Source organism: Sturnus vulgaris, chromosome 1, assembly GCF_052056855.1.
Source record: "Sturnus vulgaris isolate bStuVul1 chromosome 1, bStuVul1.hap1, whole genome shotgun sequence".
NCBI classification, from domain to species: domain Eukaryota; kingdom Metazoa; phylum Chordata; class Aves; order Passeriformes; family Sturnidae; genus Sturnus; species Sturnus vulgaris.
In genome coordinates, this window is record NC_142243.1 from 126,244,049 (window position 1) to 126,268,793 (window position 24,745).

At 36.4% G+C, this 24,745-nt stretch overlaps 1 long non-coding RNA gene across 3 annotated transcripts in view; it reads right to left on the bottom strand.

The window, feature by feature from the left end:
* Nucleotides 1–23,511, bottom strand: part of LOC148225506 (uncharacterized) — a 70,488-nt gene extending 46,977 nt beyond the window's left edge. The window contains exons 1-2 of one of the 3 annotated variants that reach the window (XR_015807764.1): nucleotides 23,254–23,510; nucleotides 9,006–9,138 (exon numbers count right to left, since the gene is read on the bottom strand). This is a non-coding gene — a long non-coding RNA (uncharacterized LOC148225506). Of the gene's footprint in view, nucleotides 1–9,005; nucleotides 9,139–9,998; nucleotides 10,294–23,253 lie in introns of those variants that run through there. The other 2 variants (XR_015807765.1, XR_015807767.1) reach the window with 2 other exon arrangements.
* Between the last annotated feature and the right edge of the window lie 1,234 nt (nucleotides 23,512–24,745).

Below are 24,745 nucleotides of genomic sequence, written 5' to 3' on the forward strand. Positions count from 1 at the left end.
TGTGTAAATATTTATAGAGAATAATTTTGCCTCAAAATGGAGCTGAAGTCTATGTGAGTACAGATAAAGAGAAACTAGAGAGTTCTTCATACTAAAAGTATGTAACTTGAAAACCTTGTCCTGCTTCTTTCTCCTCCCTTCCTTTCCCTCATCAGACATATGAAAGGCTGAAGCCCACTTATCTCAAGCACTGTCTTTCACAATTTCCCAGTGTGATTGCTACACTCATTTGGGATACTTGGCTGATAGATCCCTGGTTTTCATCTTGTGACAATGGAAGGGAGGGCATTCTCAGTGACAGGCCAATAATAAGAAACAAATTCCTACAAAGCTGATCCCAAACAAGTGGAGCCTCTTTCACATGACTTTCAAGCTCACTACAAGGCATATCTGTATTAACTGGCTTTCCCCAATAAGTATGTAGTAATGACACTGAACACAGGAGGAATCATTCTCCAGAAGATTATGGTAAAGAAACAGCTTCAAAGCGGAGAAAGAAAAGTGGTACCTTCCAGGAGTAATTTTGATGTATCTTTAATCATTTCTATGTGCTCAAATACTCCAATGATTAGTGCCACAGATATACCTATAAATAAATCACAGAATGTTGGAAAACATCTCTGAAACATAAACTGAAGTAGTCATCATCTGTAATGCACATGAGAAATATTTAATTAGCTGTGCGAGTGAGCTGACATGCAAGTACAGTATGTTAATTTGCAGAATTTTCTTTGAGGAACACAAGCTGTTCCTGAAGTGTATGAAAATGAAAGTAGCTTATACAAAATTAAGTTCTGAGATCAATGGCTGAACTTCTTCAGCATCTCTAAGTAGCACTTGCTAAAAATACTGCAGTTAAGAGTTGATCAGTAATTTAATTAAAAATTCAAATGTCAACGTGTGATGTTATTACCATTATAATATTATTCCAGTAATTGCAAGACTGTTACAAATGAAGATATAAAATTAAAAAAATAAATTAAAATTTAAAAAAAAAAGTTAACAGTTCAAATATGTTACAAAAGTGGATAAAATAAAATGACAGCAGCAAAAAATAGACAAATAACAACTAGAGGTAAAAAGATCTACCATTAAAATGAAGTTGTCAAGAATTGGAAATATCTCACGATCTGTAACACTTTAATAAAATATTAAGTTCTTATTGCCGAATGCCATACTGTCATCTAAAATAATGAGGAGGGAAAAGAACTATGATCACTAGGTAAGATTTCAAGAGATCTTCAACTCTTGTAAGTGGAATAGAACAGTTTCGTTCTATGCTGGAGATGAAAATCTACCCTACTTGGGAAACAATCAAAGAGATTATTATTAACAAGGTGTTTGGGAAGTTAAGAACAGAATATCTTTTCAAGAACTTTACTAAGAAACAGAAGGTTAGAAATAGCATGATAGTTAGCAATGGAATTTGAACCACATAAAAGCTTCTTAAGGAAGGGTGCTGAGGAAGTAACCGCTTTAAAATCTCCAGGAAATGTGGCACCGAAGAAGTGATCATTAATAATGACTGTTACGTGACAGGAGAATAAGAAGGAAAAACATCAAACATAAGGTAGAGTGAAACTGCTTGTGTTTTTATATAAGGAGATACTAATTGAATTGTGTAGGCAGACCAGGGAGTAACTAGACTTGTAATAAGACAAGGATAATTAAGAGTTGCAAAAAGGAAAGAAAATACAGTTGGGCTAAGCATCACATTAGATGTGTGCTGCAATATTTTCTATAATCAAAAGAGTTCCATTTATAATTCACTAAAAAGAAGATTCAAATTGATTTTAAAACACTGACTATGTTAAGGAAGAAAAAGTTTTCAAGGTACTTTCTAGGTGATAGATTTATAGGTCAGAGTATCAACATTAAAAAGGATTTCTCAGTTTCAGATTGGAAAATAAATTACATATCACACTGAGTTTTTATGTCACTATGATCAAAATCTTACACTGATATTTAGGAGGTTAGCAGGGGAAAATAGTTATATGTTGCTTAAGGGTGATGAAAATCATACATATAAACCCAAAATCATCTGAATTAAAGATTATTATCCAATGGAATGACAGCGTATATTTCCAATTGCACTTACAGTTTCTTCTGATTTTGTGCCCTAATATTGGGGTAAATTTAGAGTTGACAAAAATATTTTCTAAAAATAGGATATGACTCAGATAAGGTAACCTCTGAATTGCAACAATTTAAAACAAAATGCATAATCTTATATATTTTACTCCTTCCTTTTATTTTTTGACTGGTATTTTTCCACTGGTAGATACCTGTGAAATCAATTTAATCATATGGAAGAAATATTAATTATATACTCAGGAAATTAATAAAAATATATCATTTTATTTCAGATTTTGAGAACAAACACAGTGAACTTTTATCAGAGTTATAAGTAAAAATTAAACTGTGTTTAGCTAAAAGCAGAGATACAATAACTACTAAAAAGTCAAGGAAAATGTCAGACTATGGCATTTAAGGATAGAAGGGATAGTTAGAATTGGAGAAAGAAAAAATACAGCTTTAAAGTGTAACAAAATTGTAGATATAAATTTTTAAATACCTAGTAAAAACTTATGTTAGTGAAGAATAACAGAAAATAGAAAGATGTTTAAAAGAATATTATTTGGAATGGTGTTTTAGGTTAACTAGAAAAGAAAGGTCCAAAAGAGTTTCCTCAAGAATACAAAATGACTTTGAGGATGTACATGTAATAGGATGGGAAAAATAAAAATGGCTTAGAAATAGAAGGCTAAGTGGGAAGTGTGGCAAGTACAACAACAGATTCTGCTTCACACTGGGGAATCTACATGAAAATAAGTAAGGCAGGTAGAAGTAAAATTTATACAGCAATAACATTGCCAAGAACTACTCTGTGTTGTAGGTTGAACATAAATAACTTTTGCACAAATTTTAATCAGGCGTTGTTAGAGGCATTGTCTGTAAGACAGTGCTACAGGCATTGTCTACAAGAAAACATAATTGTGTCTGAGAAAAAAAGAGTAAATTATATAAGAACAAAAAAAAAAAGGAAAACATTAGAAAGACCAAGAAAAACAGCAGACCAGGAAGCTTCAGAGGAAAGAAAAAAAAATCCAACAACAGTATAATAGATGCATTGTAACTAGAGAGAAATAGGGATGATTAATGGGAGGTGAAATTAAAAGAAGTGATGTAAGAGCAAAGAGTACTACAAGGTCATCTATAGCAATGAGCTATATGAACCCTGACATTTTTACAATGGGTTTTCAACAGAGTGAACTGATCCTAAAGTATAGCAGCTTGAGTGGGACAGAGGAGAAAGAAAGAAAAGGTTATGTTGCAGCATGATGGAAAAAAAGCTTGTCTTAAAAAATTAAGTCTTTTCAACAGCTAAAGCCTCAGAGAGTTCCTTAGTGACCTGATTTGTCAAATGGATTTTTGTCCCTTGCTTGGTATTTTCAGTTCACTGCATTCTCTTACCCCAGCTTTCAGTAAATAATATCTAAAAAAATTAAAATGCTCTAACATTTAATTTAATATCTTGCCTGCACTGAGTTTCCACATCTACTTAGTATAAACATCTTAGGATTACTTTAGGACTTTCTGTGCTTTTTGACTACTGATTGCAATCCAAGGGTCCCAAAATGCAGGAAAAATATCTAGTTCAAAGTATCACTCCCTACAGCTATGGATTTCGACTGGAGATCGTATCTCAAAATCACTTTTTGTAGTAACCTACTGCTCTACTAAACACTAGTAACACAAATCAATCTGGCATTCCCAGAAGCCCAGGGAGAATTCTCACACAGCTTTCACTGTAAATGCATTTAGGTTGCAATGGTTGATCTAGAATCAGGGTTTCTCAGAAGAGCATGCTGCTGAAAAACATAAACTCCTGGAAATAAAGAAGAAAATTTAAAAATTAAAAAAAAAAAAAAAAAAAGGGTGGGGGAGATTAATCTACAAAATTACAAGGTTGTCTGACCAGAAATGTGTATACCTGCCTTTCTCCATCAGGCAGGAGATCAATGGGAATGCATTGCTTTGAATGCCAATCATATTACAGCGTCTGAGAAAAAACAAAAAATTATCAGGTTTTTCATTTTTAACTTGCAAATTTTGTCCCTTTTCACATAGTATACAAAAAAATCCCTCAATTGTCATCTTGCAATATCAGTATTGCCTCTGCATGTGGAAGCAGACTGCTCTTTTATTTTGCTTTCTCAGGTACTTTGACTGAGGCGAAAGTGAAATATGTGAAACACATGTATTGTGATCTAGCTAATGGTATTGTTTTGTTTTGTGTTTTGCTTCACAAATAGATGAGAGGAAAGGATACATTCTTATTACCTCAGCACAAGCTGAATCTTGGGAAGAGGTGAAGCAATTCAAACAAAAGAACAGGCACAAACTTTAGCTCATCTCTTAAGAATTTTGCAATATTTCAGGTACAGCACAACAGGATAAACAAAATAAAAGGCTGCTTCAATGGGCCTCATCTGACACCCCAAGGAGAAATCAGGTGATTCTGCTTGTGCTTCAGCAAAGCTTCTGACAGCCCTCTGCAATGGTCCTAGCAGGGGAAAGGGAGGAAAGTACTCGAGTGACACATCAGCACCAGATACAATGAAGAGAAGAGGAAGGGAGCTGCCCAAAGCTATTTCCTATCCTTCTCAAAATGTAGTTTTAAGACATTGCTTATTTAAAGCTTCTTATGGGGAGAAAGAGGGACATTCAAGTCATTCAATCTGAATTCAGCTAAAGATACATCTTTTAAATAAAATAGTGCAACTACATTCAAGTCCTCTTTGGACATCCACATGCAGAATTACATCAGTTAAAATATATTAAACCTCAGGGGAGAAAGGAAATTATTATATGGTTTGCTTAATCCATTTTAGAAAACAATATTGAGTTTCTTGATGGTTCTGAGTTGACAGGTCCTTACAACCTTACGATTGTGTTCAGGGACTCCTTTGACTGCTTTGTTGTTTAGCCTTATATGGCATACAGGACTTAGACCCACTGAGAGTTTGTGTTGTACTATATTTAATTAGGTCGTTACTCATTTTGTTGTTGATACCTGAAATTTAATGAAATGGCTTCTAAGAGTGCCAATGGTAACAATAAATTATATCTACCCTGCATTAATAATTAAAATCTTCCTTTTAAAATGCTGTTCAGGGGTGTGGTCTCAGTTACTGACTGGGACCTAACCATACCTAACCATAGGTATTAACAGTCTTAAACTCTGAGAAATTACATATTTGGACATGTGTGTATTTCAATTTAACTCTAATATTTGGGGAATATTACTATTGCCAGTATAAAGGGCCATGCTCTGCCATTAGGCCTCTTGTCAGTTGGGATGACTTGCATTTTGCTTTCATAAAATTGATCTGTTTCTGCTGAAAGTAAGCTGCTCAAAGATTTGGCAAGCAGCATGAATCTAAGGGCCTTCTGTACATGGTATAAGTCCATTGAGCAGAAATGTGGATATACATGACCTATATTTCTAGATAATGCTCTGTACTGGCAGCTAACCCTCCTGTATATATTGTTTTATGATTAAACATATATTGATGGGTAAAAGAGGCCTTTGTACTTTTTCTATTAAATTTTGCTATTAGGTAGCTTTTAGCTTACTTACTGCACAATTAGTCTTCTTGCTTCTCACAGGAGGGCCCATTTCTTCTCTTCTCCTAGCATTATCTGAGGTTGATCTCACTCCCTCTTGTTGTAATTTATGTATTTGGGAAGAAGGTTATCTTGCAGTGTGAATACAGATGGCAGAGCCCAGGGAATTTCTGCTTCCAACACAGTCCCACTGAGCACTTGAAGGCCCTGCAGACCACAATTCCCCACCCAAATTATTTCACTGACCTAGCTGAAGTCTTTCTCTTTTGGGAACTCAGCTGAAGGTGGTCAGTTCAATTAAGTTACCCAGGAGAAGTCCTTACAATGTTGAATTCTGTTCTTAATTATATCTCCCATTGCTACAATGGAGATAAAACACTTATTGCAAGATACTCATTAAAAAAAAAAAATTAAAAATCAAATGACCAAACAATAGATGAAGAAGTATAACTTGCAGCCTTTAAGCAAACACAAAGAATTTAAATGCATATTAATTAAAAATTTAAACCATAAATTTTAATTGCCTTTTAAAAAGTAATTATTTGTGTGCAGCTTTTGAATAGGAAGAATAAGGGACATAGAGGAAGTTTAGGTGAAGAGACCCTATTTCTTTTCCTTAAAAAAAAAGAAACTTTTCATGATAGCTCAGACTTCCTTCAAGTCTTAAAAAAGCAGCATTCAACCTGTCTCCTGAGAGTTTTCTAAACAAAGTTACTGTTGATGCTCTCTCCACAGACCTGGCCAGAAAAATCTATAAAGCATTTATAATTCCCAGATTGTTAATACAGAAAAATCATGAAAATACGAAAAGCTGTGTCTGTGACTATCTGTGAAGAGGCAGAGGAACAAACTGTTACTAAGGTAGAAATTCCTTTCACTACCAAAGGAAAGGGGTTTTGGAGCAAGCCCTGGGTTATAAATGGGAAGATGGGAAAAGAAAAATCACATATGTATTCACCAACACCACCACCATAAGCAACATTTCCCTACCTCTGCCTGTCTCCCTCCCCAGACATATTATTCTATCTGCTAAACAAAGAAAGAAAACAAAACCCATCAGGGAAATCTATGCCTTCAGCAGGCTTTAGGAAGATTCTGGCAAGGCTCAGACCTCTCTCATCAGAGAAAATAAGCCTGTTTTATCAACGGAATGAAAACACTAAATAGCAGTTTCTACCTATTTTTTTTCTGCCCTGCGTTTTTAGTTCCTCTTTCAGACTGGGGGGTCAGAGCAATAAGCTTTTTTCTGATCCCTCTTGCAACACTGTCAGCTGCAAAAAGTCATCTGTTCCATCAGAAGACCTAAATGCCACTAAACAGAACCCACAGGGACAAGAGGAGATTTCAGACATGCATACAAAGAAATCACAAGAACATTAATCTTTTCAAGAACCAACTGACAGTACATTTCAGAAAGCACATATAACTCAATTAATGTTTGTGCTCACAAAACCTTTTAATTTATGAACTATAGCTCTTGGGGTTTGCTAAACAATTAAAATCAAATCTAACTTCTCCCCTAAATTTTGTAAAGCATGTTTTATAAGTTTAATTTCTGCAACTTCAGCAGGAACAGCTCATCTGCATGACCCTGAGCGTAAGAAAGGAAATCTTGTGGCTCAGTGATCTGCTGTCATCAATGGACAAAAATTAAATGCTTTTGCTAATCCTTTCACTCTCACTAGCCATTGACCATGAAGCTTTGTTGACCTTGCTGGAAACCCTGGCAAGAATTATTGAGAGGCACTTGAGCGAGCTATTCTTTTCCCCCAGGAAACAACCAGAGGGTAGTAGCTGCTGATTGCTCTTTTACCTCGATGTGGTCTTATGCAAGATACTCTGCTCCTTCTATTTCATGTGCACACTGCATTGTTAGAGAGATTCAGCAGAATGTTGTAAACACTGCTTTTGGATCTGATCTGAACTGTACAGTCACGGCCATGGTGAAAGTGGAACTATAGTTCAAATCAGATAAAACAGAGCTGTTGCTGCCAAATTATTTGAAAAACCTTTGGAGGTTAATGTCAATAATTTCAATAATGTTAATGTCAATATTTTTAACCTGCTTTTCACAGTAAGACCAACCTGTTTAAATGTCTGGGTACTTTTAAATGGCCAGCAGCAGTTATTCTTTTCTTAAGTGGTTTTCAAATATCGTTTTGAGTGGGGGACTTCACTGTGATAATACCTGGTGTGCCTCTTCAATGCTGGAATTTCAGTGTTGCACCTTTTAGCTGTGGCTACATACAGAGTTCTTTCAGTTTCTCACCTGGTGGCCTGTAGCAATTTGGACCCATCCAACTTCAAAAGTCACTTCTGTTTTAAACAGCCACTGATTAGACAAGCTGGAATGACAGCCTAATGGCTTACTGCCACTGGAGGAAGCAGTTGTGCTCTCTTCTTCCCTCAGGTACATTCTAGAGCCTCCCTAGTGTGTACTGTAGCACACCTCTGGTTATTTGCTGAGCTCATTAGGTTCTCTAAATGGGTACAAAATTCATCCAGGAGTGAAAACCATCCTATCCCCTAAGAAAAAGCTACTTTGTTGATGCAGTTTAAAGTTTCTTCCTAAAAGGGAATTAAGAACTATAAATTTGAGTCTGGCATGCTGTTTTTAGAACTTCTTAGTAAAGTCATTCTTCAGTGTTGTGAAGTTTGATGGCCTCCAAAGAATGCTCCAGGAAACACTGACATTAACTTTTGTCATGTGGGGAATGTGACATAGGCCAGAGGGCAGAATTTACATCTTTATTTGCCATTGGTTTAAGATATTAATTGTTCATTTTCTATAAAGTTGTGCTATGGTTCACATTATCTGTGCACACAGAATATTATGAGTAAATTTTAGAAAGTACATGCAAGGTTTATTCAACAAATGAAGCCATTCCACAGTTCCTTGAAACTTTCCTATTTACAAGAGCACCAAAGTCCCATTAAAAAAAAGGGGAGGGGGGAGAATCAGTAGAGGCTTTTTTTTTTCAGTGATGAAATAGGTTAATTTCATAGCTGACTTGAAATCTTGTGACAAGTTATGGTATTCTATTATGCCATTATTAGTAGAAGACATAATCCCTTGCAGCTGTGGTAACTCATGATAACGCACAATATATACCCATCAAGATATCTCCTGACAGCAATGAAATTAACTCGTGTCACCCCTGTGTCTAACAGAATGTGCTTGCAGCTTCTTCTTAGTATGCTGTTTTAGATACCAATGAATTGTTACATGGGGGAAATGCATCTATTAGGAGCAATTGTTTATACCAAAATTTTCCCTGGCTTCACTGTACATTTGATGACAGATGTTTCAAGCAAGGTAAGCAGACAATATAGGTAAACCATTGAAAGTAAAAGAAATCATAGTTCTTGCTTACTTCTTAAGTATGTTTTCCTGAACTTCAGTGGGATCTGTAGAATTGCTCTGCACAGTTACTTCCAACACGTCCTTGGTGAGGTTGAAGTCCATTTCTGTGCTCTCTGGCTCAGAATCAATGTGTGAGCTGAAGCCTAAAACCATTGCAAAGTCGGCTGTTTAAAGGAGCTATTTTGAAATTATAGGATGATGAAAAAACTGTTACTTACAACTTCATTTTATCTCCTAAACTAATACTTCTCATACAGAATTATCTAAGTGACTATGAAACTTTGAGAACGTGTTTTTTAATGGCAAGATCCAAATTGCTGGGATGAAAATATATTTTACAGTATTTCAAAGAGGAGGAAGAAGGCAAATCAGATGATAGCAAACACATCTCAGCAACACTTTAAGACTATACTTTTAATGACATTTTAAAATAAGTGTTTTGCAATAACAATTAAATAAGCAAAGAGATAAAAGCCAGTATTTACTGTCATGCATATTCTCACTTTCTGACAGGTTTCAATAATCAAACACTTCCCACATCACAAACATTATACAAACACTCTGTAGTCCCAGCACAGTATGGGTTATTCCCAACTCAACTTCACGTACTGTTTCCCTGATGACTAGACCAGTTCTGGCTTTCATTTTTTATTTAAAAACAACAACAACAGCTGAACTCCAAATTAGTCTCATGGAATACCCTCAATTTAGCTCTTTTAATAAAATGGAAAAGTTGAAAGCAGCCTGGTCACAAGGGGAAGTGTTACTAAAGCTTGAGTTTGGCCATCAGCATTACAGAAATAAAAGACAGCTTTAAAAATAGAGACTACTGGCTTTATCACTGGTCTGCATTGCTTCCCTTGTGGCTAAGCAGCTTTTAGCTTTAAATTTTTATTAAATAAAAAGAACAAATAGAATTCTTTCTTTTTTCCCCTTGATTTGGGCAAATCCTATTTTAGGAAACAAAAGCCAATAACTGTATAAAAATAAACAAAATACTAACTGTGGAAAAAGTGTGATTCTCAACATTTGCAAGTTAGAAAAGTATTGATTCTTCCTATAAATAAAGCATATATTCATTTTGAGTCTCAAGCATTTGACAGTACAAATTGATGCAAGCTGGATTTAAAAGCAGCAGGGTTTTACAGACTGTATTTCATACAATGTGACAATATAAATTGTAAATTTATAATAAGTAATTAATGAAGATGTAGGAAATAGTTCAGCTGTGTTCCAAAGACTAGTGCAATTACAGAAAATGCAGAAATAAAAATTGGTTATTGACACTAAAACTCCACCATTTAGGCTTTCAAAGAGGCATGCAACATTTTAATGCCTGTCTGCTAGAGCCTAATATCCTTTGCTGGACTTTGAAAATGTAAGGATAAATGTTTTAAGGGCAGAGGTTGTTGGGGGTGTCAGTAAGAGGGTATGGTGCTGCAAGACTTTTGATTGCACTGCTTTGGGATTGCTGTGTGGATCTTGCCTTCCAAACCTTCAGGTACTTTTACCTCCCTAAGACATTGAACCTGTTAACCGATACATTGATTTAAAGTTGTTTTAGAGAGGCCAGCTGTGATCCAGCTGAAAAAGGTTAGATGCCTGAACCTATAAAAACAAGCATGAGAGAGTATCTTTGCTACACTGCAGTATCTGCCTCCTGCTTGGTTTTTTTCAGCCTGTTTCCAAGTCTCTGTGCCTGGCCCTCCTCCCAGAAACTACCTACTACTGTTCCTGCAGGTGTTGTACTCCTGCTCTGGGGAAAAGATTGCAGAAATCTGTAAACGGGACATAAACAGAGAGCATTTTCACAATTTCAGGATTTTTTAGAAATTGTATGTATTGTTCAATAGCTAGTTTATCCTGCAGCTTTCACTTCCCTTAAAAGCCACCTTGCAGTGATATGTATTTTCCTCTCCTCAGATTCTGCTTTTGTACTGCCTGGGTCAGAAGTACCTTCCAAGGTAGATATGAGTCTTACACTGCATTTGTCTAGAAATTTGAGGAACCATTAAGTCAATAGAAAAAGTAGCACCTAGAACTGTAAGTATCACCAAAGGAATGAATAACAAATCAAAGAAGGCAGTCTCTTAATAAAAAATAAAACAAAATAATAAGATTTTACATACGACGACAGTGACCTAAACCATAAAAGATCTATAAAACCAATTGCTGAGGATCAATTTCTGTTCAGGAAAGAATTGTGAGTGGATCAGGTATAGAGGAAGACTACTAGGATGATCAGGGGAAGGAAAAGAGGAGGTGCTGAAAGAGCTTGGATACTATTTAGCCTAGAAGAATGAAGACTGACTGTAGGACACCATGACATAAAAATATCAGAAGTTTAAAACACCAGGCTGACAGAGGAACTGTTATAACTAATGTCAACATTGTTAACTGGCCCTAAACAAGAATGGTCTGGAAAATGTCAGATGATTTCTAATATTCACAAATTCTGAAGCATATAAATACCAGCAGATTAATGGGATAAAAGGTCATATCTATTTGTGATAGCAGGGACTTGATTCGATGAGCCAGATTGTCCCTTCCTGTATAGAACTGATGCAAGTTATTAAATTTAAAATTCCTAGTAAAATATATATTTTGATTGAGACAGCAAGCTCAAGGCACAAAGCAGATGACTCAGATCTGTTAAAATAGCTCACTTGGCCCATCCAACAAAAAGGTTGAATTAAGCTTTTTCATTAATGTTAAAACTTAAATAACATTACTGAAATCTTCAGTTCTCTGAAAAGCTGTAACTGATCTGACTATAGTGTTGTCTTTGGCAAATTATTTTGCTGATTGAAAGTTTCCTTTATTTTTGTATGGATCAATTTTCTTTGGCTTGTTCTTTATAAAAGGACAAAAGGATAATTGAGAAGGCACAGAATGTAGCATTGTTTTTGTCATTCTACCAGTGCACTGGTGCAATACTTTTCTTTTGGAAATATAAGGAAGAAAGTAAATGGTCAGGAAGGAATCTCCAATATGAGCTTCAAGGTTTTTATATGAATTTTTGAAGTAATTTTCTTTTCCCACTTTCAGGGCACATCTCACTTTCAGGGCACTTTTTTTTTTTTTTTTTTTTTTTAATAGAATTATATGTTGTAAAGCTAGAAAAATTTGTAGCAGTAGAAGCAGTAGAAACCAAAGATGAAGAAGCAGCAACAAAACTGCCAAGGAAGTTAGAGCTCTGGTCCTTGAAAAGACAACCTATCCTTGCAAAATATTTTTCAGGTATGTTACTTAATAAGCACGTTCTGTGTCAGCTGCTTACTCCAGTGTTTTATTCTGAAAAAGTAAGTTGTGGATATGAGTTGCTTGGGAAAATATTTTCCAAGGAAGAAGGCTGAGAGTTAACTGAATTAATTGTAAGTTGATGACGAAAATTGGAGAGTATATTTTTTCCCTGATTACTAAATATGTTTAGTGAAAATCAAATTCATTATTAAAGAATAAACACACAAGCTATAATTAAACTGTATCTACCTTTGACATATGCCTGTTAGCGGAAAACATCACCAACTGTTAGTTATAAACTTTCTGATGAAAGTGTCTCCTGCCAAAACCCTGGTGTTCTGTTGAAGATTAAAGCAAGTAACTTGTGGTTTCTTTATTATAGCTGGCTCTGACAGCATGTATAAACTGACGGGAAATTTCCATTGAACCCATGGTGTTTCAGGATTCTGCTAGATGTGCATATGCACATGCAGGAAGGTTCAGTGGAATTTTAGCTTTAACAGGAAATGGTGGAATATGAAGTTCTGAGGAGACAGGGCTTTGGGGATGTCCTGATTCCCTACAAAGTCTGTAGAAGGAGGTGAGAGTACCTGGCTACCTACATCAGGCTTGGCACAAAGGAGTATTTTCTTCTTTCCTCCCTTCCATGGAAAACAAAATGTAAGCATGTACCTGTCAGAGCAATTCCTAAACAGGCACTAAATGAGCTAACTCTGGAACTGGAAGCAATAAAGCTGCTTCAGACTGAAGTTACGCCTGAGCTAATTGCCCAGGTGCAGTGCTACGCTTCAGAGGTTACACTGCTCCAAATAATTGTAAACTTACCTGCTCAGGGATGTCTAACATATTGCTTCATTGTAATATTTAGACATAACTCAAATGAATCATCAAAAAGCCAAAAAATATCAAAACTGAAGTTCTTTCAGTTATTTTATACAGACACCTGTGGAATGTGCATTGCAGTAGCATTCTTAATTGTGCAGCAACTGTGTATTATTTTTGTGGGATCACTGCCTCATTCACTGAACACACTTGGTGCCTATGTCTAAGCTGCACAGTGAATTGCCATGATATAAAGTGTTGTGCATTACACTTTGTAATGTCTGAATGATGTCTTGTGAAACAGAATGACGTCTACTGCTTCTTGTACTGAAATAGGTATATAGTGTGCAATGAGCGGATGTAGGATCAGCTGCAAGGTAAAGATGACTTTCATAGACATCTGGCTTTCATCCCTTTCTTTGCCAAATGACTTGGTAAATGATTTGCTGGAAGATCGAAGGATTTCTCCATTTCAGTTACTCATTAGTAAAGTGGGGGATCAATCCTCCTTGGTCAAACAGGTTTTCTTAATAGGTAGTGTATAAAGCTTTATGAAGCAAACTAAAATCTAACAGAGCATCAAATGAAAATCTAAGACACTAAAATATTTTTTCATTGCAGGGCTCGGCCCGCATGAAGTACAGGACTCACAATCCACATAAAAAGTACTGCTAAATACTCTTTTCTTTCAACAGTGAAGGCAAAACCAGCATGTGTTTACATAAGAATGAAAAACAATTATCACATAAATTCCTCTCTCCCATATCATGACTTTTTAGTATTTTTCTTGCAGATCTCTTATATTCTAATGTCGCTTTCCACACGTTGATTCTTCTATCTCTTAATGTATTAGAAGGTAAACCAGTCTCTTTTCAATAACCTTTCCCTAAATAAGCTGTCTAGAAAAAGAAATTAAAGACTGGAAGTGTTAAAAAAATTTGTGGATGTGGTACTTGAGGGCATGACTTAATGGTGAACAAGGTGGTAGTGCTAGGTTGATGGTTAGATTTGACTAACTTTAAGGTTTTTCCAACCTTAACAATTTTATGATTCTGTGAAATGAACAGCCAAGTAGTTAAGTGACCAGACTTCTTTATTGGGGATCTTCAAGGCATATTCTCTTTGCAGGTCTATCACTATCTTTCTAAAGGGCTTGGGGATGACTTAGCTCTTCTTTGTGTCCCTGTGATTTTTTGTCACCTCATATCTCTTGGATGTATTCAGAGTATCAATGAGTATGTCAAGCTGGATAGTCTCTAGTATAAATTTTAATAGTATTTAGCACACTGAAGGCCCAGTTTCATTTGGCTTATGTAGGTATTAGTAAGGCCAAGCAAACATGCTAATAAAGTGTGTAAGAGAGAATCAACTGGAAGCACGTATCATTTAAATGGATAAATATATTCATCCAAAAAACTTGTTTGCATATAGTGAAGTCAACAGAGGATCAGATCACAGATTTATAGTTTTGATGCAGAAAAATTTGTCTCATCTGACCGGTAGAAATCATAACTTCCTCCACAAGTTTTTCAGAACCTGAAACTTCTCTCCTATCAGAATTTCCTACTTTTATGATATTTTCCCAGGCATATTTTAGAGTCGGACATGTGAAAACCATAAACATTAATCCAAGAGTCACTTTGAAAAATGTGTTGCTTTGTCATTCTAGCTTTTCCAGTGGTATAATAGGAAATTTTTTCTCACTTCGCAGCAGTAGTATTACTTTGTGCCTAGTTCCTGGTAATAAAATAACTTTCAGATACCAGAGTATATGGCACAATGGACATTAGACATTGATTAAGCATTGATTAGCATCATGAAGTTTGTGTGTATCATGTTCTGATTACAGTAATCCTTTAGACCTTTTGGGAAAACTATCCTTATAATTTCATTGAGTTGATTGTTTCAGTTAGTACTGGCAATCAGTAATGAAGTTTTAGATTCAGCAGATACAAACAACTTCTGAACTATTCTGAACTATTGTGCCTCTTGAATGTCAGATCTAGTAGCAGCTGCAGTAACGACTGACACTGCTACACTGCTTTGATGGGTTCACTTCAGCCATACTTCTAAACTGCATTTGTCTTGGCTTTAGTACGAATGAGAAGTTATGGAACACCTTTCTATTCGGGGAAAGGTGGATTGATATTATTTAGAAGATGAAAAAAATGTCCCTGGCAGTAACAAATAGACCATAATACACCTGGTACATGCAATAGTCCTAAGGGTGAGGTTTTGCTGGTATAAAGTGTATTATTTGGAAAGAAAATATACAGCAGATGGAGTCTTTATATTTTATAGCATCATAGAATCATTGAATGGATTGGAATGGAAAGTGGAGTTTACAAAGTCGACTAGTCCAATGCCTCTGCCATGCATTTCAATTAGAAACATTTCCAATTAGATCAGGTTGCTCAGACCCCTGTTCAACCCGACCCTGAAGATTTTCATGGAGGAAACATCCACCACCTCTCTGGGCAGCCTGTTCCAGTGTTCCACTACACTCATTATAAAATTCTTGTATCTTAGATCTAGTCTAAAGTTACCTTTTCTAGTTTAAAACATTACCCCTTGTCCAATCGCAACAGGCCCTGGTACAAGCTGTGTCCTCCTCTTTTTTATAAACCCCCTTTGAGCATTGAGGCACCACAATGTTGTCTCCCCAAAGTCTTCTCCAGTCTGAACAATCCCAAAAGTCTCAGGCTTTCTTCATAGGAGAGGTGTTCCATCTGTTCTCTGATCTTTTTTGTGGTCCTATATCTCAGGAATGAGACAAATACCTTCCTGCTTGTGTATTTTGTTTTATGTTTGAAGCTGTCAGTCCCGTTTCCTGTATGCCCAGTTCAAAATAAGGTCTCAAAATAGAAGATGGATGTAAAATCCATTAGGCCATTCTCATAATATTTTGGTTCAGAGTATGTGTTCATACTGAGAAGATAGTAACATTTGCTATGTCACATAAAAGTGGATTTAAAATGCAAATAAATGAAGTTCTTTCCCCTTAGATCTTTCACACCTTCTAAGCACATGGTAAATATTATATAAAATGGTGGAGAGTCAGACTACTTCTCTTCTGAGTGCATAAGAGGATGGATGGATTTAATTCCCTTTGGATATCTGACCCTAATAAATTCTCCTACCCAGGGTTAGCCACTTATGCCTCCAGTCTGTCCTCTGCAGCTCTGACCCCAATCTTCAATTTCAAAGGATATTTGGTAGCAGGGGAGCTGAAACCTGCCCATTTCATTGCTGCACAGTGCTTTAGTTAGGCAATCAGCTTATAGTAACTGCAACTGCCATTTTACGAATTCCCACCAAATCCTGAACTTTCTCAGTAAATCACATGCTGCCTTCTCCTGCTTTTCTCCAATAGCCACACTTCCAAGCCATGCATTGCAGTGCCCAGACCTCATGTGCAATTCTTATTCCTAAACCGACACTGCTGCGACCCCAGGCACTCACTCCGTGCCTCTGTTGATCTGGTTAACACCACACAGATAATGAGGTCTTCACATTTTGTTTCCAGGGATTGTTCCCTACCGCATTATTTCGATTATAAAATACTGTTGTATCTGTACATCTGTATCAGGGTGTCACAACTAACATACCAATATGTATTAGCATTTCTTCAATCAAGCAAAAACTTAACACATTTTTTTTCTTCTTTAGCTGCTGCTTCATTACTTGTGATTCATCATTTCCAGTGTTTTGTTCTGATAAATCTTCAACATGGTTTCATTTTTCTGCTATTATACAGTGTCAACTAGCTCACAAAACCAGAAGAATAGTTATTAAAATGTTCATGCTTCACAAATAATATTTTGACTGTTGGATAGATATAAAAGTCCAGTAGGAAAAATATTCTGACATGATTTGTAACATGCTATCTTTCAAATGGCAAAAAAATATCAAAATATAATTGAAACAGCCTGCTCATGATGCAATCCCCTTTCCATTTTCAAACAAATGAAGGAAACACACAGTATGCATTTTTCTGTAAATCTCAGGGTTTAGCTCTACACAATATTTCTATTGAGGCAGACAGTCAAGCAACTTTTCACAAAAGAAAAATAGGTAACAAACACTGTGATTGCTTTGATAGTGTTCGACTGAGAATTTCTTACTAAAAAGAATTCTATATATGTTTGATTTTAATACCTAATTATGAGATTAATTTTTCTATGTGTATTTTTTTGCAGGATGTGGTCCATTACATTTAATGGAATGAGAAGGTAAAGGGAGAACTGTGAAAAGACAAGTCTTGTTAAAATGAAACAATTATCTTACTAAAGGATGCAGAAAATATAGTGAAGAGATGAGAAATCCCTTTTGTTGAATGTTTGTGACCTGTGCCTTGTTTGAAAAGCAGAATGTTTAGTACTCTCTCCCCCTCCCCCTCTGTAATGTGTTGACCAGATTTTTCTCTGCAGATTTCTTTGGGCAGAGAAGTTACTTTGTGTAATGTAAGATTAACAAAATGTCATCTGAATAAAACACTGATAGGCTTATGCATGAAATACAGTAAACCTTACCTTTTCTATATATTCATTCACTGTAATATAAAAAGTGAGACATGATTGACCTGTATGTCTAGAATATATATTTATGCATGGACACATATGTCTGAAAATAAAATATACACAGGAATACTTTATATAGGTGACTTTCTTCTCCCTGCAAGGTTAAACTATCTGATTAAATCAAACTCCATTCTTTCTGTTTCATCCATCACTACCAGCTGATAGCAGAAACAGCATGTACCTTCTGAAACAGTTTTTTCTTGTGGTTGTTTTATGATGTGTGAGGCAGAAAGAAAGAAGGTTTAATTTAATCTGTTGGATTGACTTTGCAGAGATGATAGCAACAGAAGCAGTATCTTCAGCTAAGTAACCTGAACAAACATGACATGGAAATTGAAAAGGAGTTAATAAATACAATACTTAAGCCCCACTTCTATCAGCCCCTTTTATAAGGATACTTGAACAAGCCATCTCATATTACAAGCAAATTTGCTATGAGAAGAGTGGTGTTTTTTCTGGTTTGGGTTGTTTTGTGTTTTGGTTTGTTTGCTGAGGGATTTTTTGTTTGCTTATTGTTGGGGGGTGGTGTGTGAGGGGAGGGAGGAGGACACATTCCTCTTCTATTTATCTCTTTCTTTAGTTATTAATTTCCTGAAAGATCCCTTTGATGTACATGCTCATATTACTTAGTGAATTTTTTGTTGGTTACAAGTAAAAATAGAAGACCCAGAACACCTATAATGTGTTTTGGTCTATACTGAATCTAGCTTTTCAAGTCAGTTATTGCTTCTCATTTATTTCTTACAGTGATACATATTTATTTAATGAAACTGTCTTAGCAATAATGGAGGTTCTGAGGAACAATTTTGTAGTTTAAAAGCTTTTTAAATTGGAAGTGAAATCAGAAGGGTTTGATTTTTTTAATGACTTTTCCATGTAGAGTGGTTTGGCTTCAATGCCAATAAAATTTAGAGTAGAAGGAAATTTAGGGTATATTATGTCAATAGAAACAGCATGTGTTTCTTTGAGACCTCTACCTCACCTCTTCCCCACCCAACTAATTTCAGGCCAAATTCAAGTCACCAATTAAGACACGCCAAATCCTTTCCCAGTTGAACACTCATGTTTGCAAACTGGCATATCTTCTGAAACATTTGAAAAAAGCCTTTTCGTACTATAACTACGTAAAAAAAAAAAAATCACAAAATCACAAAACCACAGAATCATAGAATGGGTCAGGTTGGAAGGGACCACTGTGGGTCATCTGGTGCAACCTCCTTTCTCAAGCAGGTTTGTCCCAGAGTGGTTTGCACAGGATTATGTCCAGATGGATCTTGAGACTCCACAACCTCTTTTCCTGCTCTGTATCTTTTAATGATCAAGTTTTCACATTTCCACATGGAATAGCACCTTGACAAGTGGTGAATAGATGCAATTATCATGAAGCTATACTAACCAAAATTTTAGTTACCACCTCCAAATTCTTCTTTGTTTCTTTGGCCATGCTTTCTATAAAACCATGCTGAAAAAGCATTTGGACACACATCTCTGTTCATCTCAAGGGACAACATTCTGCAATGGTTGTTTCATTATATTTTAAAGGAAAAACAAGGTAACCAAAACCCCACAACATCTCAAGATGTAAGAAGCTTTGAGGGCTTAACCAATAATTTGGATAATTCATGATCACAGAATCATAGAATGGGTAAGGTTGGAAAGAACCACAGTGGGCTCTCTGGTCTCTGCTCAAGCAGGGTCATCCTAGGGCGCATTGCACTCAATTGTGTCCAGATAGTCCTTGAATATCTTCAGTGGGGCAGACCCCATAATTCCCATAATTTCTCTGAGTAACCTGTTCCACTGCTCACTTATCTGCACAGTAAAAATGTTCTTCCTCATATTCAAGTGCAACTTCCTGGGCTTCAGTTTCTGCCCATTGCCTCTTGTTCTATGTTTTGGCACCACTGAGCAGGGCCTGGCTCCATCCTCTTGACACCATCGCTGTGGATACTCACAGGCATTGATGAGATCCCCTCTCAGCCATCTCCAGGCTGAACAGGCCCAGCTCCCTCAGCCTGTCCTCACTGAGGGACATGCTCCACTCCCTTAATCACCTTTGATCATCTCATTACAACCCTCAGGGATTTGCTGTTCAGCCAGGTCTCAACCCAGCTTGCTCTTTATAAAGAAACTCATTCTCTAACACTTGTCATTCATCTATCCTGGAAACAAGTTTTGTTATTAAGGTAGATACAAAGTTTGAAATGTATTGTATAGGTACAGCAAATGTAACTTTGGACTTGCCATACTTTTCAACTCTCTCTAAAGGAAGAGTTAAGGTAGATTTCAGCCACCTCTCTAATTTCAGTTTCCAATCTGAGTGCAGGGTGGTGTGTAAAGTTGAGCCATTGTGTAATTTTAACAGCTCCCTTCACTACAACAAATGGTATGAGCTTAGCTTTGGATTTTGGGTAGAGGAGGTGTGTATTTTACTGGGTTTTGTCGGTTTTGAGGGGTTTTGTTTGTTTTTTTGTTTGTTTTTGTTGGGGTTTTTTCGTGAATGGTAATTTAGTTTGCTACTTCAGCAGAATTATTTATCTTAGATTTCTTCAATACAATGTCAAGACTTTGGGAAATGTTTGTTCCTTCAGGTTGATATGAGTTCCTTTGCAAAAAACCTATGACAGAAAAGACTTTACCAGATCCCAAGCTCTGGTTGTGATTTTATGCTACCACAGTTGTTTAAAACTTCTGTAGTCCATGTGAGAACCTTACTCATATATTCATTAATTGTTGAAATACCCTAGGGGTATAAAAGAAGAGATTGACAGTATTCAAAATTCACTGATATAGTATGTCAGCTTTATAAACTTGTTACTTAATGTACTCTCCAAATTGTCAACTAGCAGAGTTCTTGCTTCTTTGCCAAGGTATCCTAAGCAATGAGAAAAAGTTTTAGTAAGGAACAGCGTCAGGTTTTTACCCTTTAAGAGAAATTGATTCTGCCTATGAAGTCATCTTAGGAAGAAATGAACTACATTCCTAAATGGACATAGTACAGAGAGAAGCCATGGTGTTATGCTAAAGCTCCCATGTTAACCTTATTAACGGAAGTTAAATACAGGATAATTTAGCAGTGACTGCTCTATATAAGAACAGATGGCTGGTGGATGACTTCCTTCTGTGTACTGAAAAATTCCAATTAAGGCAAAATTAAGTGAATTAATAATATCATAAAACTAGTATTCCACATTTTACTATGGATTATGCCCTCCTTAGCAGGGAAAATTGCATTAATTGCTTCAAGAAAGGAACCATTCTGTGCCTGCAAAGGACTTGGTGGTGAACTGTTCCACTTCCTGCCACTGCAGAGTTATGCATAATGTGACCATATGGAATTCACAAATCCTAAGTAGGAAGGGTACAGCAAGAATTTTGCTCCAAACCCGAACTACTCTGTCATTTAACTGGAGAATCTCCAAGATCTTCATCATAGCATAAAAAGTTTTTATCCACGCTGGATACCTACTAGAAAGAGATATGCATAAGAATACCTGACATTATACTCATTAGAGGTTATCATTATGCTTGGTGCATTGCATAGCCTGCAAATATATTCTTATACAAAAATGTTTCCTAAGCAGCACTAAATATGATTGTCTCTCTCTACATATAATAGGTCATGATTTTGGCTGAACAGAGGGTTAAAAATAAGGGAGAATCTACCTTCTATTATTTTCAAATCTCTAATCTCAATTGATAGTATTTTGCTGTATTTTTGAACAAGATATTTTGACTTATTTTTCCTGGTGTTTCATGTCCAAAACCATCTCACATCTGGTCTTTCCTGATGTGAGTCCCCAACAGGAGGACTAAGGAAAATTCTGAAGCAAAATTCAGAGGGTTTTTAAAACTATTTTGCTCTTTTTGTTGGATCTGACATGCACAGGTTGGGAATCTGACACTCAGCCTAAAGGATGCATTCAGTCCTCCTGCCCAGTAGTAGTGCATTGGGCTTGCAAGCTCTGGATGTAGCTAGTTACAAGAGACCTTGAGGCTCCTTTCCTCAGCCCTGATGTCTCAAATAGCGAGGGCTGATGCCTTGTAATACTGTGGTTTTACCTCATGCAGGCTGGAGTCATCCCTGTAGCTGCTGGAACACCATGACTGTAGATAGCCATGGCTTCAGTGCCTGCATCTGAGCTAATCTCCTCAGCCTCCCTGTGTCACCAATGGAGAAGAAAATGGACTTTTAGGGAATGATTTGGTGAATCACACTGCATAAGTGCATGTCCTCTCTAGAAATCACATAAGCAAACTAGCTAAATGAGCTGTGCACATCTATAGGTTAGCTGTAGGTGGTCTAGTGAATCTCAGTCAAGCATGCTAAAGATTGAATATATAAATGCTCCAAGGAATACTTTCCTCTTTAGTGTTTCCCAGCAGCATGAATTCTCTGGGAGCATATATCAACCATGAAGAAAGCCTAGAAGGAAGCACATAAGCCTGTAAGTGGACCCTGACTTTTGTTAGTTATGATATATCTACAAAGTGAGTTTGGAAGAATGGCAATGGCATCCCTACAGATATGTGCAAATAACATCAGAGAAACCAAAATGGATCAAAGCAAATCTCTTAAACTGAACTTTATGAGAAAACATGCTATCAGTTACAGAAGAAGACAAATAGTTATATATGGCACCTGACATTTTGTATTGAGAGGATTTCTATTAAGCCACAAAGGTAACATAGAACCCTTAAAAACCTAGATATTTGACTGCAATACATTCTGGACTGCACATCTAATTAAATGGTGCCGTTTGTCTGTACTGGATACTTATGGCAGCATTAAGTCTCTATACTCATCAGCATAGCAGTTCTGGAGACCCCGAAGGAGATGAGTGATATGCCTCCTTAGAACTGAAACGTACTGCTAAGTTGTTGCAGCAGCAGGAGATTGTAAGATCAAGAGGCTTAATAGCTTTGGTACAAGAGCAGTGCTACATTAAATGCAGTAAAATGCAAGAACCTACTGTATGTTCATAGCACTGAAAGCCCCCTAGCCATACATAAAGGAGCTGACAAACCGCACATATGTAGAGTTCATAAGTTAAGCAATTTTAAGGAGAATTTTACTGTATGTCACTTCAGACAGTGGTTTTATTTGAAAATTATTTTTTGCATGCTAAAATATAACCTCACAAAAATGCAAACCAATCACAGATGGGTCTATTTTATGAGATGCAAAGCAAAAACTGCAAACATTTTTTAAGCATATTTTTCAACTTAAGTGTTAAGTGTTTTCCTTTTACTTATTTTTTGTTTCAAAAAAGTTGTACTGTGCATTACCTTATTGTTTGCAATGCATCTTCATACTCTTACTTGTTCTCCTCATCTTTATTTATGCGGTAAATGTAAGGATTAAATCAAAGAATTAAAGATTTCTGTTTTCACATAAATTATTTCACATAATTTCACATTATTAGAATATTTTTCTCTTTTTGATTTTTTTTCTGTTATTATATCAGGAGCTCCATTTTAGTTTTCTCCCTAAAACAGTATTGATATAGAAGATAATGCTTTCAAAATGTATTTTGCAAACCTGATACTTAACATTAAAGATAAGAAAAGTTTCATCTTATGTATTACATAAAAGCTTAATAACCTACTCACCCCTTTAGTTGCCCATGCACATCACCATATACGCTCTGTCACAGCCTGGCAAATTAACCCAAGTTCTTTGCTATAAGAGCCTCCTTCTCCACGGCACAGACCTGTTTGACTGAGACAGGTCTCCATGGAGAGGGTATTGAGAAATAAGGACTTGAACTCTTGCCTTGTTTGTGCACAGTCTCAGACGTTTGTCTGCCTGCGGCTGCCCCACCTGTACAAACTGCCCCAAGACTTTGCTGCTGAAGCTTTCTGAGCAGCATCAGCAGCTCTCCCTGCCACCCAGTCTGCCTCCTACCTCTTCTTTGCTGTTTTCAGCTTGTGTTTTTCCATCTTGGAATACATCTGTTTCTGCTGCAGAATGAGCTCAGTTAACAGTACTTGTGCAACTAATTTGCCTATGTCTATGTCAGGTTGGGGCTGATTGCCTGAGGGTAACTTTGCCTCAACAGTTTCTTTCAGGCCTCATTCTATGAGCAGCATTTTGAGCTCTTTTAAAGTCATTCCTGCATATTTCAATTTTCTTTCTGAGAGTAATTGTTCACATTCCAGTTTACAGAGCTCAGAATATGTTTTTGACTGGCTCATTTTACTTTGCATAAGCATTTTTTCAAATAAAATTCCTTTATACAAGTTTTCTGCAAAATTCTGCCTTTTCTCCAGTGAACAGTTTCTCACACATTGTTATGTTTTAGTTTCTTTTTCCTTGTAGGCTGACATCCTGTGGTTGGCAGATAGCTATGGGTTCTCCTGCCTTATGTGGTTTTCCCAAAGTGAAAAATACAAATAAACAAAACAAAACAATCCAAACTAAACAAACAAGGAAACAAAACAAAACAAAAGCAAAGATTCCGGAGGTGGCTGGGCTTACAAGTAAACCTACATCTCTGTTGTTATCAATCATTTGAATGTGAAGGAATAAGTGCTCATTAACTTTCCTGACTGTTACATAAAAAATAATCAAAAAAATTGCCAGTATTTAGCCATGTGAGCAATTACATGAATTTCAAAGGTTTACTAGTGGAGTTATATGGTACCAAAAGTAAACTTCCATACCCTTTCCACTCCTTTTATTCCAAAACCTCTTGGTCTCTCATAGCAATTAGAGAGGCACAGCAGAGGGCCTGCTTCCAGCTTTCACCCTGGAAACTCTGTATATCTCCACTGTAGGAAAGAACTAGCTCTCTGAAAAGTGCTAATTATCATCACACCATGGTATTCCTGGAAATTCCCTGAAAATAACCACTTTGAACTCTTGGAAGGTGCAGCCAAGATAACAGATTTGACATTAGGCTGTTCAAGTCTTATTTATAGAATAGGCTGACTAGAGCATGTCTGTTCAGGACTTTCTTCCTACCCTACTGGCTTTTGACTTCTTATCATCCTTTTCTTATAGTCATTAACTTAAGAAGACCTTTATAGCCATGTTTTTTCCCCAGGTCTCTTCCTCTGGACCATCATTCAGGCATGCTTGAAGGAAATTCCAGGTCTTGAA